The 13,519-nt window shown below is 38.7% G+C and overlaps 1 long non-coding RNA gene across 1 annotated transcript; it reads left to right on the top strand.

Moving 5' to 3' along the window:
• The first annotated feature begins 5,639 nt into the window (after positions 1-5,639).
• On the top strand, positions 5,640-12,328 carry LOC144637843 (uncharacterized). Its single transcript, XR_013567809.1, has 3 exons — positions 5,640-5,677; positions 5,772-5,848; positions 11,702-12,328. It is a non-coding gene; the product is annotated as an uncharacterized LOC144637843 (long non-coding RNA).
• Positions 12,329-13,519: the final 1,191 nt, after the last annotated feature.

Genomic DNA, 13,519 nt, shown 5'->3' on the forward strand with positions numbered 1-13,519 from the left:
AGCTCTAAGTTAGGCTATTTTGATCGATATCACAACATTTTGTGGGACTACGATGCATTGGTAAATATGCTGCCTTCAACAACCCAAGCCAATTCTCAGGTATGTCTTAGATAAACATTTACATGTGTGTTTAAACGACAATTGAGAAAATTTGGAGTTATACCACATATTAAATAATTCCGTTGAAAACTGCCGTTTAATTCGACTTTCTAGTATCGTGAAAAGTATTCCCCACCTTTTTAATTATTTCAGTTCGAAGAGTTTTGCTTAAGCCCTGGAATTATATTTTAGCGAATGGAAAAGAGTTTCTCTGTTGACAGAAAGCATCCAAAGTTTTCAATGTGGTTTTGTTTGTGAACGCGACGAGAGTTAACGATAGCGAATTTCGGGTTGAAAATTGTGTCACTTTGAGGCTCCGATCACGAAAACTGACTTTGTTTTTTTTCTCGAAATTAGAAGACTTCTGGGGGGAACAAAATACGTTTCTTATCTACCTAAAAGCTATTAATGAGCAAAAAAATGAAGGAATTTGATTTTTCAATTTTCTGCCAGTGCAAGCGCGGTTTTTATTTAAAGTCCTTCTTAAGGTCGCGCAGGACCCTTGCAATCATTAGTATGTATTTATTTAAAGAGTATGCACGAACTGCCGGACGACTGAAGCCGACAACAAACGAAATATTCATGAGAATGTTTGTTTTTAAACTCTTTTGTACAAGTAATTACTAGTAATTGTTCTCAGCTTTGTGCCACGTGCGCTGGAACATAAGGAATTATCATAATTAGATTCACAGCTTTGAATATATCACACGTTGTTGTAAACATTCACTCGGATGGTCTTCGGAAGCCTCAAAACCTGCAATTTTGTGTCCAAGTTTTCTCCGCCGATATAGAATTTCAAGAGTTGATTCGCGAGAAACATAAACTTGATGTACTCTGTTGTGCTATGACTAGAGCGAATTTTTAAATTTCCTTCTCAAAATGAAGATAGCACGTTTCAAAGTTTAGATTTCACATTTTTGCTCTCTTAGAAGCCATTAACTTGTAGCAGTTTTTGAAATCGAAAATTTCGTTCTAGCCATAGCACAAAAGAGGTTATGATTTAACACTAGGTTATATAATCATTTAATTTGGTGCGCTGTTCTAGCTGAAAACTTGGACACAAAATCGCATTATCTGCAGTAAAACTTTTAAGGGCTTGTAACATCACAGACAACGGTCATCTCTCGGTAAAAGGACAATCACAATGTAATTCCATCATCCCCTTATATCCTTGATAAATTTTAGAGGAATCGATGTTCAAAATGTAGCGAATAAAAGCTTTACAAGATAGCACTTCGTCAAGAAATTTGGCTAATGAATTTATTAATGAGCAAGGGTCCTGCGCGACCTTAATGAATCGATTTCGGCTTCCCAGAAATGTTTTGTAATTTCGTCCCCAGGGCGCTTTCTAAGAAACTCTGCTCGCAGGGTGCTACATTTCTCTGACTGAAAAGACCTGAAAAAGCGGTTTCTCTACCTATTCACAATTGTATTGAACAAATACTGAAGATTTATTGTGATAAACAGTGCGAAAGTGAAACTGTATGAAATGCGTAGCTTGGTCGTCTACGTACGGCACAATATTGTGAGAAATGATTCATTCATGTCATTTGACTGGTTTTAATTAAGGAATTTCATTTTTCTTGAATGATAGCAGATGGTTTTTTTCGTTTTGCCAAAAGTGACAGATAAACAAAGCAGTTAAACTCATTCATCAGTGGAGTCTGAAAATCGGTGCAGTATTCATGGTATACCGCGCAATGGCGTGAAAATCATTGCGAAATGCACTAAACAACGAACTTGAGTTTGTTGACAAAGGAAATGAATACTCGTGAGGGGAACAACAAGAAACAAGGGAACATGACGATAAAATAACTGGGAACAAGGGAACAAAAGGCAAATAAATGAGGGAACACGGGAACCAAAAGCCGTTTTTCTGACATCTTTAGGGGACGGGGATCACAAAAATCGACAAGATACTTCTCGGGAACAAGGGAACATGGACCCCCCGTGAGGTTCTCGAGTCTGCATTGTAGACTAAATTGCCAGTCAGAGCGATTACATATAACAGTGTCTCTTACTTTCTCTCACTAGGGCAACGTCAGTTGTTAGACTCAGAATTCTTGGAATTATGGAAAGCCCCAAGAGTATCGACGACGCCTCCAGGGGGGTATTTGAACTTGCTCTCAAAGCTTTATTTGTAGTAAGTCTAGTTACAATAATGGCTACAAGTGCACATTTTATATTTTATATAATCACTAAGGCTATAGTAGGTATAGTTCATATATTGTACAGGGGTAAAGTAGCTGTAGTAAAAACGGCTGAAGGAGCTCAAGCCGCGATCAGAGACCTCCAGCCTGTAAGGTACGCGATTGAACAATAGATTGATTACCGAAGGCCAAGACTGTTTAAAAATCTGGGCGTGGATTGTCCAAAAGTTTAATTTTATGCTAAGAACTTAGTATGTCATTTTAAGTTTACTTTTAGATTCCAATCGTGACAAGTTAGTTTGAAAAGAGACTTTCACAGGGTTTGGAGCTTAAGCAAACTACAACGGAAATACCAAAGACAACGTTACGTCACCAGACAAAAGGTTTAATACAATTATAGCTCCGCGCGTGCGTTTTAAATCTTGGTTTATTTCTTAGCCGTTCCCCCGCGGAACAACAACGTGAAAGGACCAACAAGTTCTGTGTATTTTTCAAAACGTGAATCACGAAGGCTAATGTTTTGTATTTCTGTTTGGGGTTGAGCGCTCTCTTTACATTTTTTAAACAACAACAACAACATTTTTTTTTTCTTTTAATACATAATTAATTTTGAGTTATTTACAATTGGGTGGGACTGTAAATCCAGCTGAATACATCTAGATATAAGTGAGTTTATCAAGTCAAAAAAAGATTCCTTTCTGCATTAGACATTGGCGTCGATGTCGTCATAGATTGCTTAAGCTCCCTATTGCTGTAGTAATATCACACCATGTAATTTTTTTCTTGGAAACGTAAGCTAGAGTTTAAATAAAATGAAAGATAATGTAAATAAGTGCATTTTCATGACTGATATGCAAAGTAAATAATGATACATATAGATAGTATGCTCCAGAATAAGCTATATTACGGTCTTCACAGTACCATTGTCATGTGTGTAAAGGTTTACAGTAGCAACATTGTAATAAAAAGGGCGCGATAGCTGTAAAATTATTGAAATAAAATTAGTTCATGACTTGCTTTCCATCTGGTTTTAATGGCATTGCCAGGTTTTCTACATAGGGGGTTCCGAATGTCGCATTGCTATCCTGATTGATAATCGAGCGCCGGAGGGGCGTTGCTAGGGGGATCCGGGGGCATGCTCCCCTGGAACCAGTATTGTATTTTACGTCCTCAGAAATGGCATCGCCTTGATTCTGAGCGCGAGTTTCTTGTAATCTCAGTGCGAAACGAATCTAGCATTTTTTACAATTACATACTAGGGAAGTTATTTAGAAAAAAAGGTTACTTCCAGAAATTCTGCTTTCGAAATTTATTCCGAATTTATTTACTTAAGCTTACATTAAAGACTATGAAGCCTGTATTTCTCCGATTTTTTTGTTGAATGACAAACTTAACAGAAAACACAAAAGGCGTTTAAAACTTTAGCTTCAATAAATTCAAGCTTGTACAAGGTCGACTCAAGTTTCTGCCATCAAAAAATTTCAAGAAAGCTTTTATCTCGACCAATTTGTTGTTGTTGTTTTCCTTGCAAATAAGGTTTTCGTGTAAATGTTAAATGAAAAGGTATTTGCGTTATTAATAGCAAGCCAGCCCAGTGAACGCGGTAGAAACTGTTCATTGTGTTCCTTGTTGTTTATTCGTCAACTGAGTTTCTTCACTCCAACTGCGGTACGGTTATATAGCGGGAAAGTTCATTTTAGTGATCCACCCTCAGAAATTTACATTATGATCGCTTATTTGAAAATCATTTATTCTGCTTTAATCAACTGATGGACTAGAATAAACTGATATTAAACAATTCTTCGTCCTTACGCATATTCGAGCTTAGTGCTGCGATATCGAGAAGCAGGAGTTTACTGGTACAATAGTACATAGGTTTTGACAAATCAGAGATCGGGTAGTATTTCAGTTATTTTATGAAAAAATTGTGACCCTCGATATAGCATGTGATGCCTTTTTAGAATAATTTTTCTCTTGTTTTTTCTCTTGTTTTTCAAAAGCTAAGATCTCATTCCGCGGAATTCAGAAAGGGGGGTTCCGATAGTTTTCTACTGAATTTAAAGCCATGGGTCAAGCCTAAAAGGGGGGTTCCAGAAACCCTGGAACCCTCCCCTGGATACGTCCCTTGCCCGCCTGGAAATCGAATGAGCTAAGCGGTCGGCGGTTTTTTCAGTTTGTTGCTGCCTTACACACCAGCTAAAGTAAGCAACTGACGTAAAAACTGCTTTTACATCACCAGTTCCTCGTTGATTTAAGTGGCTGATGCTGCTGAATGGAGTTTCTATTAGTTTAGTTTCAAAACGGGAGTTTTGTGTTGAAAAAACGAGGAGTGTACTTACCCGAAACACTTCCTCAAGCCGCTGGTTTTCAAGTTTCAAATTATGAGAAATTTCCAATTTCGTACTTAAGATAGAGAAGACTGTCGTCCGAAAATGTGTGTAACATGAAGGTGCAGTGTAGCTGCTTAACCGGCATTGACTCCTGATTCTAATGCTGTTTTTTTTTTTAAAGATCACTTCAGAAGTGATCTTTTAAAAAAACAGTATTTTTAAGACATTTTTGATCTAGTCAGTTATGGGCCAAATTAGATACAAATCACTCTAGACGCCATTTGCAACATAAATACGTAGCTTACTGGCCACAAGCAAAGCGTTTTACGATATATATTTTAGCTCAGGTATGCGCCTTAATCAAAATTTTGCGTAACCTACAAACCCCATATAAGAACAAACTGGATGTGAAATTCTGCTGGACAACAGGGAAAGAAAAACAAAGTGACCTTGGTGCCAACGATTTTGCTTCTCTGTTTTGAATACATGCTCTCAAACTAACGTGACTAGAAAAAAACGGACCCGCAGACGTTTCCGAAGAACAGGTAAAAAAATGCTTCAGTTGCATCTATAAATCTATAAATCGATATAAAGCCTTCCAGTGTTCGTAAAGCAAATGAAAATATGTGTGGAGGCTTCACGTATCAGACAAGCAAACTTCTATCATGTTTTCATTTTCTAGGTTTAATTAGCACTACATGCTGAAGGCCAAACAAGCCTCGTGAGTGATACCGGGGGTAAATAAACTTTTCATTTCATTTCATTGCGACTGAACGCGGTGACTCGAGGAAAGGGCGGAAATGCTACATTTCTGTGGACGTTACGAAGGGGGAGAGGGTTGTGTCTCCGGCTGTTTTTGGTATATACTTTCTGGTATATTTCTCGAGATATTTCTGACCTCTTGCGATGCCACTCAAAACGAAAACCCGAGGAGTACGGAAATGAGACTGGCCTCGCTTTCAAAACAAGTGCTCTTTTAACACAAATTTCTTTTGCAATTTTCACGATTTTTTCTAGGAAAACAAGCTTCGTGACGTCACGTCTTGATCCGCCTACGCATCCAAAACGAAATTTGCTTTGGTGACAAGAAAGACTAAGGTATTTACATTAGGGTTTGTATGATTTATTTTGTTGAGCCACGAAGCAACCCGGAAATTGTTTTTGCAACGTAGACATGTTGTTTCAATTTCAGCCCAGTTTATTAAAAGTTTAGAAGGAGAGGACAAAGCGAAGAGCACGAGTCAGAAGAATCATTTCTTACTGACAGAGGTGAGAGAGCTCGTAGTGATTATTACGACCAATTTCTGCTTTATTGCATTAAGTTCAGCCGATAGAACTGAATTTGTAACCTTTTTAATTTGCCAGTAGTATTATGCCTACCGAAGTAGCTAACAAAAAGTGCACGGAACACTTTTTAAGGTGTTCCGTGCTTAGAAATTTATGTAACTGAACAACCGAGTCGATCCGTTTCTCGGAAGTAAACAAACGAAATACGTACAGCGTTTTTTCTGTTTCTACTAAGTATCCGTACACCAACCGAGCTTGCAAGTTTGGCTCATTGCGGCAAAAACGTAGCTACAAGTAGAATGGGAGCGATTCCTTTTTGTGAGGGTGTGTCGAGCGAGAACCAGCTACAGAAAGCCAAAAACAGCAAAAAAGATGGCGGCGAAATGTCTCCTTTTGGCTTGCTCCAATAGTAGCACGATACTTAAGATAACTGTATTCCGTAGTTTTATGGCCCTTTAATTTTTGAGTATAGCAGAGTGTTGCTGCCCGTTTCCGTGATTATCAACATGAATACCGTATTAAAGAAGGGCATAGCAACAGAAATACAAGAAAAGGGCATGAATATTCACTAAAACGATATAGCGAAGTCACGCATTGCCAGTTCCCATTACAAATAACTGACGTTTTCTCTTACTTGCCTGGGGCAATGTATACGGGTACAGAATTTGCATTTGCTGCTGCCGTGGAAGGCGCAACTGTAAACCCAGTAAACCTCGCTTTGAGTACTCCCGTCGGCTGGGTGGCAGTTGGAGTAGCGATTGCCTTTATTGCATACGAAGACGGGATTTTGAACAGAACAATAATCGAGAAAAGATATGCTACAAATAAGAGATAAATCAGCATTAACAAGAGATTTCTGTCGTTTGGTTGAGACGGGTGATGTAAACAATCTCCGTTAGACGATAATAGATCGGAGAAAGGGTTTTTATTAGCTTTGTGACTTCTTGACTAGAACTGTTTGTTAGATACATTGCAACAAGCGCTAGCCATTCGTTTTTCAATGCAAGATGCAATCAATGATTAGTTACAACAGAGTGATAGTAAACTGAATAGCAAATGCGACGCAGCAAAAACGAACAGAACAAGAAGAATCAAGAAAAGTAACGCTGTTAATTCATGAATAAGTATGACTTGTTTGAAACGAGTGTGCAAACAATACGTGTTATATATTGTTGTTCATGAGAAAGATTTGCTTTATTATGATTTCTATACTAGAACTGTTTGACAGATATAGCCCTCTATAAACAAGCCATTTTTTAATGAAGAAAAACGAATGCATTTGATTCCCAGGATTTGATTACGATTAGTTAGGGATTTCCTTGCTGACAGTAGCCTATGGTGTTGTTCTCTTTGAAACCTACAACGTTGTTTTACGTTACGTTACGTTCTGTTTTATACACTGTTTTAAAAATGTATTGTTTCTTTTTTCTTTGGCTTCCCTATACTCGAATTAAATTTGTGTAAAATGTACACTGGTCAAACCTGTATGAATAGGAAACTGCAGTAAACACCTATTTCCAGTCATTTGTTCTCGACTTTCGATAACTCGACTCCCGATAACAAGAACCATTTTCAATTTCCCTTGAAGGTTTGAGTTATCGACTGTATAACAAATCAGCTGGTATGTTTGCCTCGTTTGCTGTCGAAAGAAGTTACGGGTACAGTTTGTGATCAAGGCCTCCGCTTTTATCCTTCTTTCTATGATGTTCGTAGCCTACGTAGCGGCGCCTGTGCATGTGTAGGTTTTGGGGCGCGCATTTGGGAAAAGCGAAAGGCGCGAGACTCCAATACGCGCCCTAAAACTACTCTGGCGCCTGTTGTATCCGTCGATCGTGCACAACGCTGAAACAGCAATGAGGAAAACGAAACTGAACTGAAACGCAGCGCGTAAACCAGGCTTTTCGAGTCTTCTATGCTTAGCTTAGCTAGATATTACGAGTGAAAATTAGGCAAAGAAGAATACTTGAAAATGCTCCATTAATAATTTGTATTGACAACAACAGTCATGCCAGCGGATCAGACCTACTTCTGGCTTAAGCGGAACAAACTGATTTCCCCCTTCCCGATTTTTCTCCGAGTAAATAACAGCTTGCTCGTTCGCTTTCTTTGAGTAAATGCATCCTTTGATTATTAAATTTCTTGGACCTTCGCTACAACTGGGTAACTAGAAAATCGCAAGACATTGTGGCGGTATCTGATTATGTTGCAATGGCGAGGGGCTGAATAGGGGTCAGTAATGCTATTTTATTCCGGGTTTTATTTTTTACCAAAATCCGTCAACCAGATATTCTTCGCAAACTAATCCGTAAGGTTTAAAAATAGTGTAATTGTAGTCAGGGAATGACATAGTTTGTTAAAGGTTTGTCGCTGACTGTGATTTTGATGTTATTTTCCAAGACGTTTCGGCTATTGCTTAAGCCTTCATCAGTTAAAAAATTAAGGCTTTCACACGCGATTTAAAATAGCAGCACGTTAGCGCGCGCTTTAAAAATAACGTGTAAAAGTTTGAAACAAAAGAACGTAGCGCGAATCTCATGCGCGTGACAAGGACTTGTAAACCTCTGGGATGACAGCATGGTCGTTCCCAGAGTGCGGATCCTTAATTGACAACCAGGCTTCCAAAAATTACCACAAGCGACTCTTTTTGGAAGCCTGGTTGTCAATTAAGGATCCGCACTCTGGGAACGACCATGCTGTCATCCCAGAGGTTTACAAGTCCTTGTCACGCGCATGAGATTCGCGCTACGTTCTTTTGTTTCAAACTTTTACACGTTATTTTTAAAGCGCGCGCTAACGTGCTGCTATTTTAAATCGCGTGTGAAAGCCTTAATTTTTTAACTGATGAAGGCTTAAGCAATAGCCGAAACGTCTTGGAAAATAACATCAAAATCACAGTCAGCGACAAACCTTTAACAAACTAATCCGTAAGGCATTACTGTCATTACTTCCGAAACACGCAGACTGCAAATGTAAAGAAAGGTATTAGGCCGTTGGACGGTTTTACCAGCGCTAGCGAGCTTGGCAACTATTGGAACTTGACGACTCAACACTTAGCTAGTTACTCAATAACCAGAGGTACAGGGTAAGTTTCAACGTCCCGTGACGCGATGTGGTGGCAGTCTTAGCTTTGCATTACTTACGTGCCATGGCCATTTATTAAAACACAGGTGCTCGCCTATACAGGAATACAAAGACGTTAACACTAGCACACGTTAAGGCTTGATGACTACAGAACATCCGATTGGCCAACTCTTGGTCTTCGTCGGTTTGGATATAGTATACGGCAATTGTTACATTTGAAAAAGAATGAGTACTAAAAACTTTTTATGTTAACATGCATCCAAGAAGGAAATTTGTTCATCTGAAGTCCAATCGTTAGTTTAGGCCACCCCCCTTGATCGGTCGGAAAAAAGACAAAAAAAAAATGGATGAGGAGTCTGGAACTAGGAGGCCCGGTACCTCAGCATAACATCCGTGGAGCCTGAAAACAAGGAGACATGGTTACAAAGTCAACATGGCGGCATAGGAGGAAGGAAAAATCGGGAAAGCATTACCAAGCATTGCTTCTGACCATGTGAGATTTCTTGTTTTTTCATACATGAAGTAAACATCACACTTAACCTTTTTTTTAAGTTAAAAAAAAGTTGACACCAAGAAGAATCGAACCCGGGTCGTCGGTTTACCAAGCGGGATTCATCCCCACTATGCCACCGACGACCAGCTACCAGGACCGTGATTTTTTTGGATAGAAATCCCAACCCCATTATAAGAGCTAACCGCAAGCAATCTAACGTGGTGTAATATGTCATCAGCTGTCTCCACATGGTCTGAAGCAATGCTTCGAAGTGATTTCCGAAAAATCGACGTCGTGGTTAAACTCAAACGAGAACAGCGTAAAAAGGATGAACAATTATTTAAAATAATGTGTCATTGCCTTCATTACCTTCCGTATATCCTTTTTTTTAAAAAAATGCGAAAATCTGGGTCGGTCAGACGACGCTAAACAGAGAAAAATAAAGGGGGATGGCCTTACACATAAATTATACACTTTGCCACTTTCAAAACTAAAATTCCTCTTATAGAAGGCAAGCAGCTAAGCTATAAGAAGCATGGAGCATTTCCAGACAAAATGAGGATTTGGGCTAAAATGCGATTCAGAGCTAAAAGAAGTGTGACGTCATTAAAGTTCAGTCCGTATGTGATCCATGTGCTATAATGGATAGATACTTGAAATCAAGCTGTTAAGATATGAAAGGGGCCCCAAAGGGGCTTAGTTGGAATTCGAAGGTGCTCCTACAAAAATCCTGGCTCGAGCCACCATTGTTTCAAAATTCTTTGTTGACATATCTCGTCCCAGAGCCACTTGTCCCTCTTATATTAAACCTGCGTAGCCTGTGCACGAGAAACAAGGACAAGTGGCTCAAGGACAAGTGACAAGTGATACGATTTGATTGGTCGAATTTTAACAAAAGGACCAGACAGTCAAATGAACCGTTAATTATTTTTATTATTACTTTTAAAGCTATACATGGCAGAGCGCCGAACTATATTTACGATCTTGTTGATATTAAGACTGTTAAGAGTCCCTCTATGTACGGTCTACGTTCTAATTCGGAACTGCTTCTCGCACCATCCTCCATGAAGATGAAGAAACACTAGGCCAGGGCTCGAGACTAACGGTAGCCAACTAGCCAAAGACTACTAAAATTTTGGTTTTGGCTACCAGGTTTAGCATTCCTACTAGCCATTTGGCTAGTGAAAAACTCGGAAAAGTCAACAGTTCTTGATAGAAATCAATATATCTGACTAGTGAAAAATTACTTTTGGCTAGTACAATCTGACATGTCACTAGCCAATAAACCAGTGAGTTAAAAAGTTAGTCTCGAGCCCTGCTAGGTGACAGAGCTTTTTCGGCTGCTGCTCCTACGCTATTGAATCAATTGCCGAGCGAAATAAGACACGAAAACAATTTTAATCATGTTAAATCAAAGCTGAAGACATTATTATTTAGGAAAGCGTATGAGTAAGATCATTTTTATAATCGATTAATTATATTTTTAGGCTTTTTAATCTCTTTTTAGTCATATGTACATTATTGTAAATAGTTTTTTTATATCTCTTATATTCTTAGTATTTTTTAGTCACATTATTGTTTATTTTTTAATAGTGTTTTTCTATTTATTTGTAAGGCGCATTTGGTCATATTTATATGTTAATTTGCGCCACAGAAATTTTAAATATTATTTATTCCAACCTCGTTCCCAGGGTCTCTCTCTCAAACGATGTCGGGTTTATTCAGTTTGATTGGGTAGATTTGAAACCATGGGGGGGGGGGGGGGAGAGACAAAATCTGGGACTCTCTCACTGGTCCTATGTTTTTATTGTTTTGGCAAGTTCACAAAGAAAGGAACTGCTCATGCGCCTTAGAGACATCCGCTGACTACCGCCCCGATGATTGCTTTGCAAGTTGTGAGAGCTTCGCTCAGATTTCATATAAGAGAATGTATGGGAAGTTGCTTTCCCCCCCCCCTGTTTGAAACTCCCTTGTTATTACCAATCAAATCACGTTTACCCAAAATGACCCCGTCCCTGGTCACGCGTTAAAGCCGGCTACCAATAACTGTGAAAACACTGTGAATCGAAAGATGTCCTCCCCAACCGTGAGTCCGCAAGCAGTCCTTTTCTTAAAAAGTTTTTTTTTTTAATTTGGATTTCAAGAGGTGGAGTATACAAAGGAGTAGGGACGACTGTCAGTTTAAAACTTGCTCAAACGGCTCAACCGTGAAAACACTAACATCTGCCGGCAAATGTAAACTTTTCTTACTTTGTCACTAGGGGATGGCTTCGCATTTCTCGTTTACCTTAACCATGGGAGGTACAGTGTTGGGCTTCGATTTCTCAGGCGACCCGTGGCCGTTGGTGGCTGGAGCATGTGTGATCGGAGCAGTTGTCATTTTTACCAGAGGGAGAGATGGCCCAGGGGGGGATAGGGGAATAGCAAATGCACAACAGCAACTGATCAGACAGCAACAAGCACTGATACAGCAACAAGCACTGATACAGCAACAAGCACTGATACAGCAACAAGAAATCATGCAACAAGCATTCGAAAATGATAATAGACCTCAGCAATTTGTTCATAACGACATTGATCATTAGTGATGTTCAATTGATTGGAAGGAAGCTATAAGCTAGAACTGTTTGCTTAGAATTACAAGATGGCAATAGAATGCCAAAAAAAAAAACAATAAAATGCATTTGATCACAGTAAACCATAAATAGACTGTACGGCGGCCCAGAAGGGTCACCAGCCGTTTTTGTTTTGGTTTCTTTGTTTTTCATTTCTGTTTAAATGTTTTTCCTTTTCAGTTTTGTTTTTGTTTTTATATTTTGTTTTCACCAGCCGTTTTTGCTTTTGTTTCTTCTTTGTTTTTCATTTTTGTTTTAATTTTTTTCCTTTTCCTTTTTGTTTTTGTTTTTTCATTTCATTTACGGCCCAGAAGGGTCAACAGCCGTTTTTGTTTTTGTTTCTTCTTTGTTTTTCATTTTTGTTTTAATTTTTTTCCTTTTCATTTCATTTTCGGCCCAGAAGGGTCACCAGCCGTTTTTGTCTCGTGTTACGTCGCGGTCACGTCGTGAACGACGTGACCGTGACGTAACACGAGATTATCCGAGTAGACTTGGTAGCTCACAATAGTGCTTTGTGTAAGACCTCTCGTAAGGTAACGAAGTGATAAATAGCAAGGAAACAAGGTAAGAAATAGCCATATTTACATAGATACATTTTGCTGATAAGATGCATCGGGATGCTGTTCTTCGTATTGCGCGTTTTCTCTTGTCGAGTTTTGAAAGTGCTTATTTACACGTGTGAGACATATAGTGTAAATGTTTGCATTATGAGGTATGTGTATAATGTAATATATTACATGAAGTACTATCTTTAGTAATACCGCCAAATCTGATAAGGAGATTTTATCTTACATATGTTGCTTAAATAGGTAGTTTTTTACATGGAAAATGAATTTATCTTTACGGTAGGTTTGTGTTTTGATATTATATTTGCGGTGAGTATTGTTAAAGTATGAATTAGAAGATAAAGCTGTTGTCAAATTTCTGTTTGCGTTACAAGAAAACCATTTTGGCGCGTGTTAGGGTCGAGGGTTGTTGACGTCAGAGCAGTTTTCAGATATGTCAAATAATGTGTCAAAAGGAGAATATTAAGTGAAGTTATCACGCAAACAGAAATATTGATGTGGTATCTCATCTTCGGCTTTGTTCTTAAACAGGATTGCTCCTTACAGAATCATACAGAACTGTAGGTATGTCGACAATATGTCAGGAAAAAAAAACTTTTTTTGTCGTTTCAATCTTTGATTAGATTCGGATTTCAAAGATTTAATAGACCGTAATAGTCGAACCAGATGTGTGCCTTTACTAGCTGGTGCAAGTTGAAATTTGCGCTGATTAAACTAGTTAAAAAACAACTTGTAGATCCCTTGGACATTTTTTTCCTTGCGTGTGTTCAATTCGAGTATTACACTAAACCATTTTGGAAAACAGTTCAAAATTCCCTGAATTCCCCCATTCACTAAGACACATGCTAAAGGTCAACTCGTCGCAGTAAGAAAGACACAAACAAGAAGCCCTGTGGCT

This window comes from Oculina patagonica, chromosome 14 (genome assembly GCF_052425735.1).
Source record: "Oculina patagonica isolate OP01 chromosome 14, crgOcupat, whole genome shotgun sequence".
Lineage (NCBI taxonomy): Eukaryota > Metazoa > Cnidaria > Anthozoa > Scleractinia > Oculinidae > Oculina > Oculina patagonica.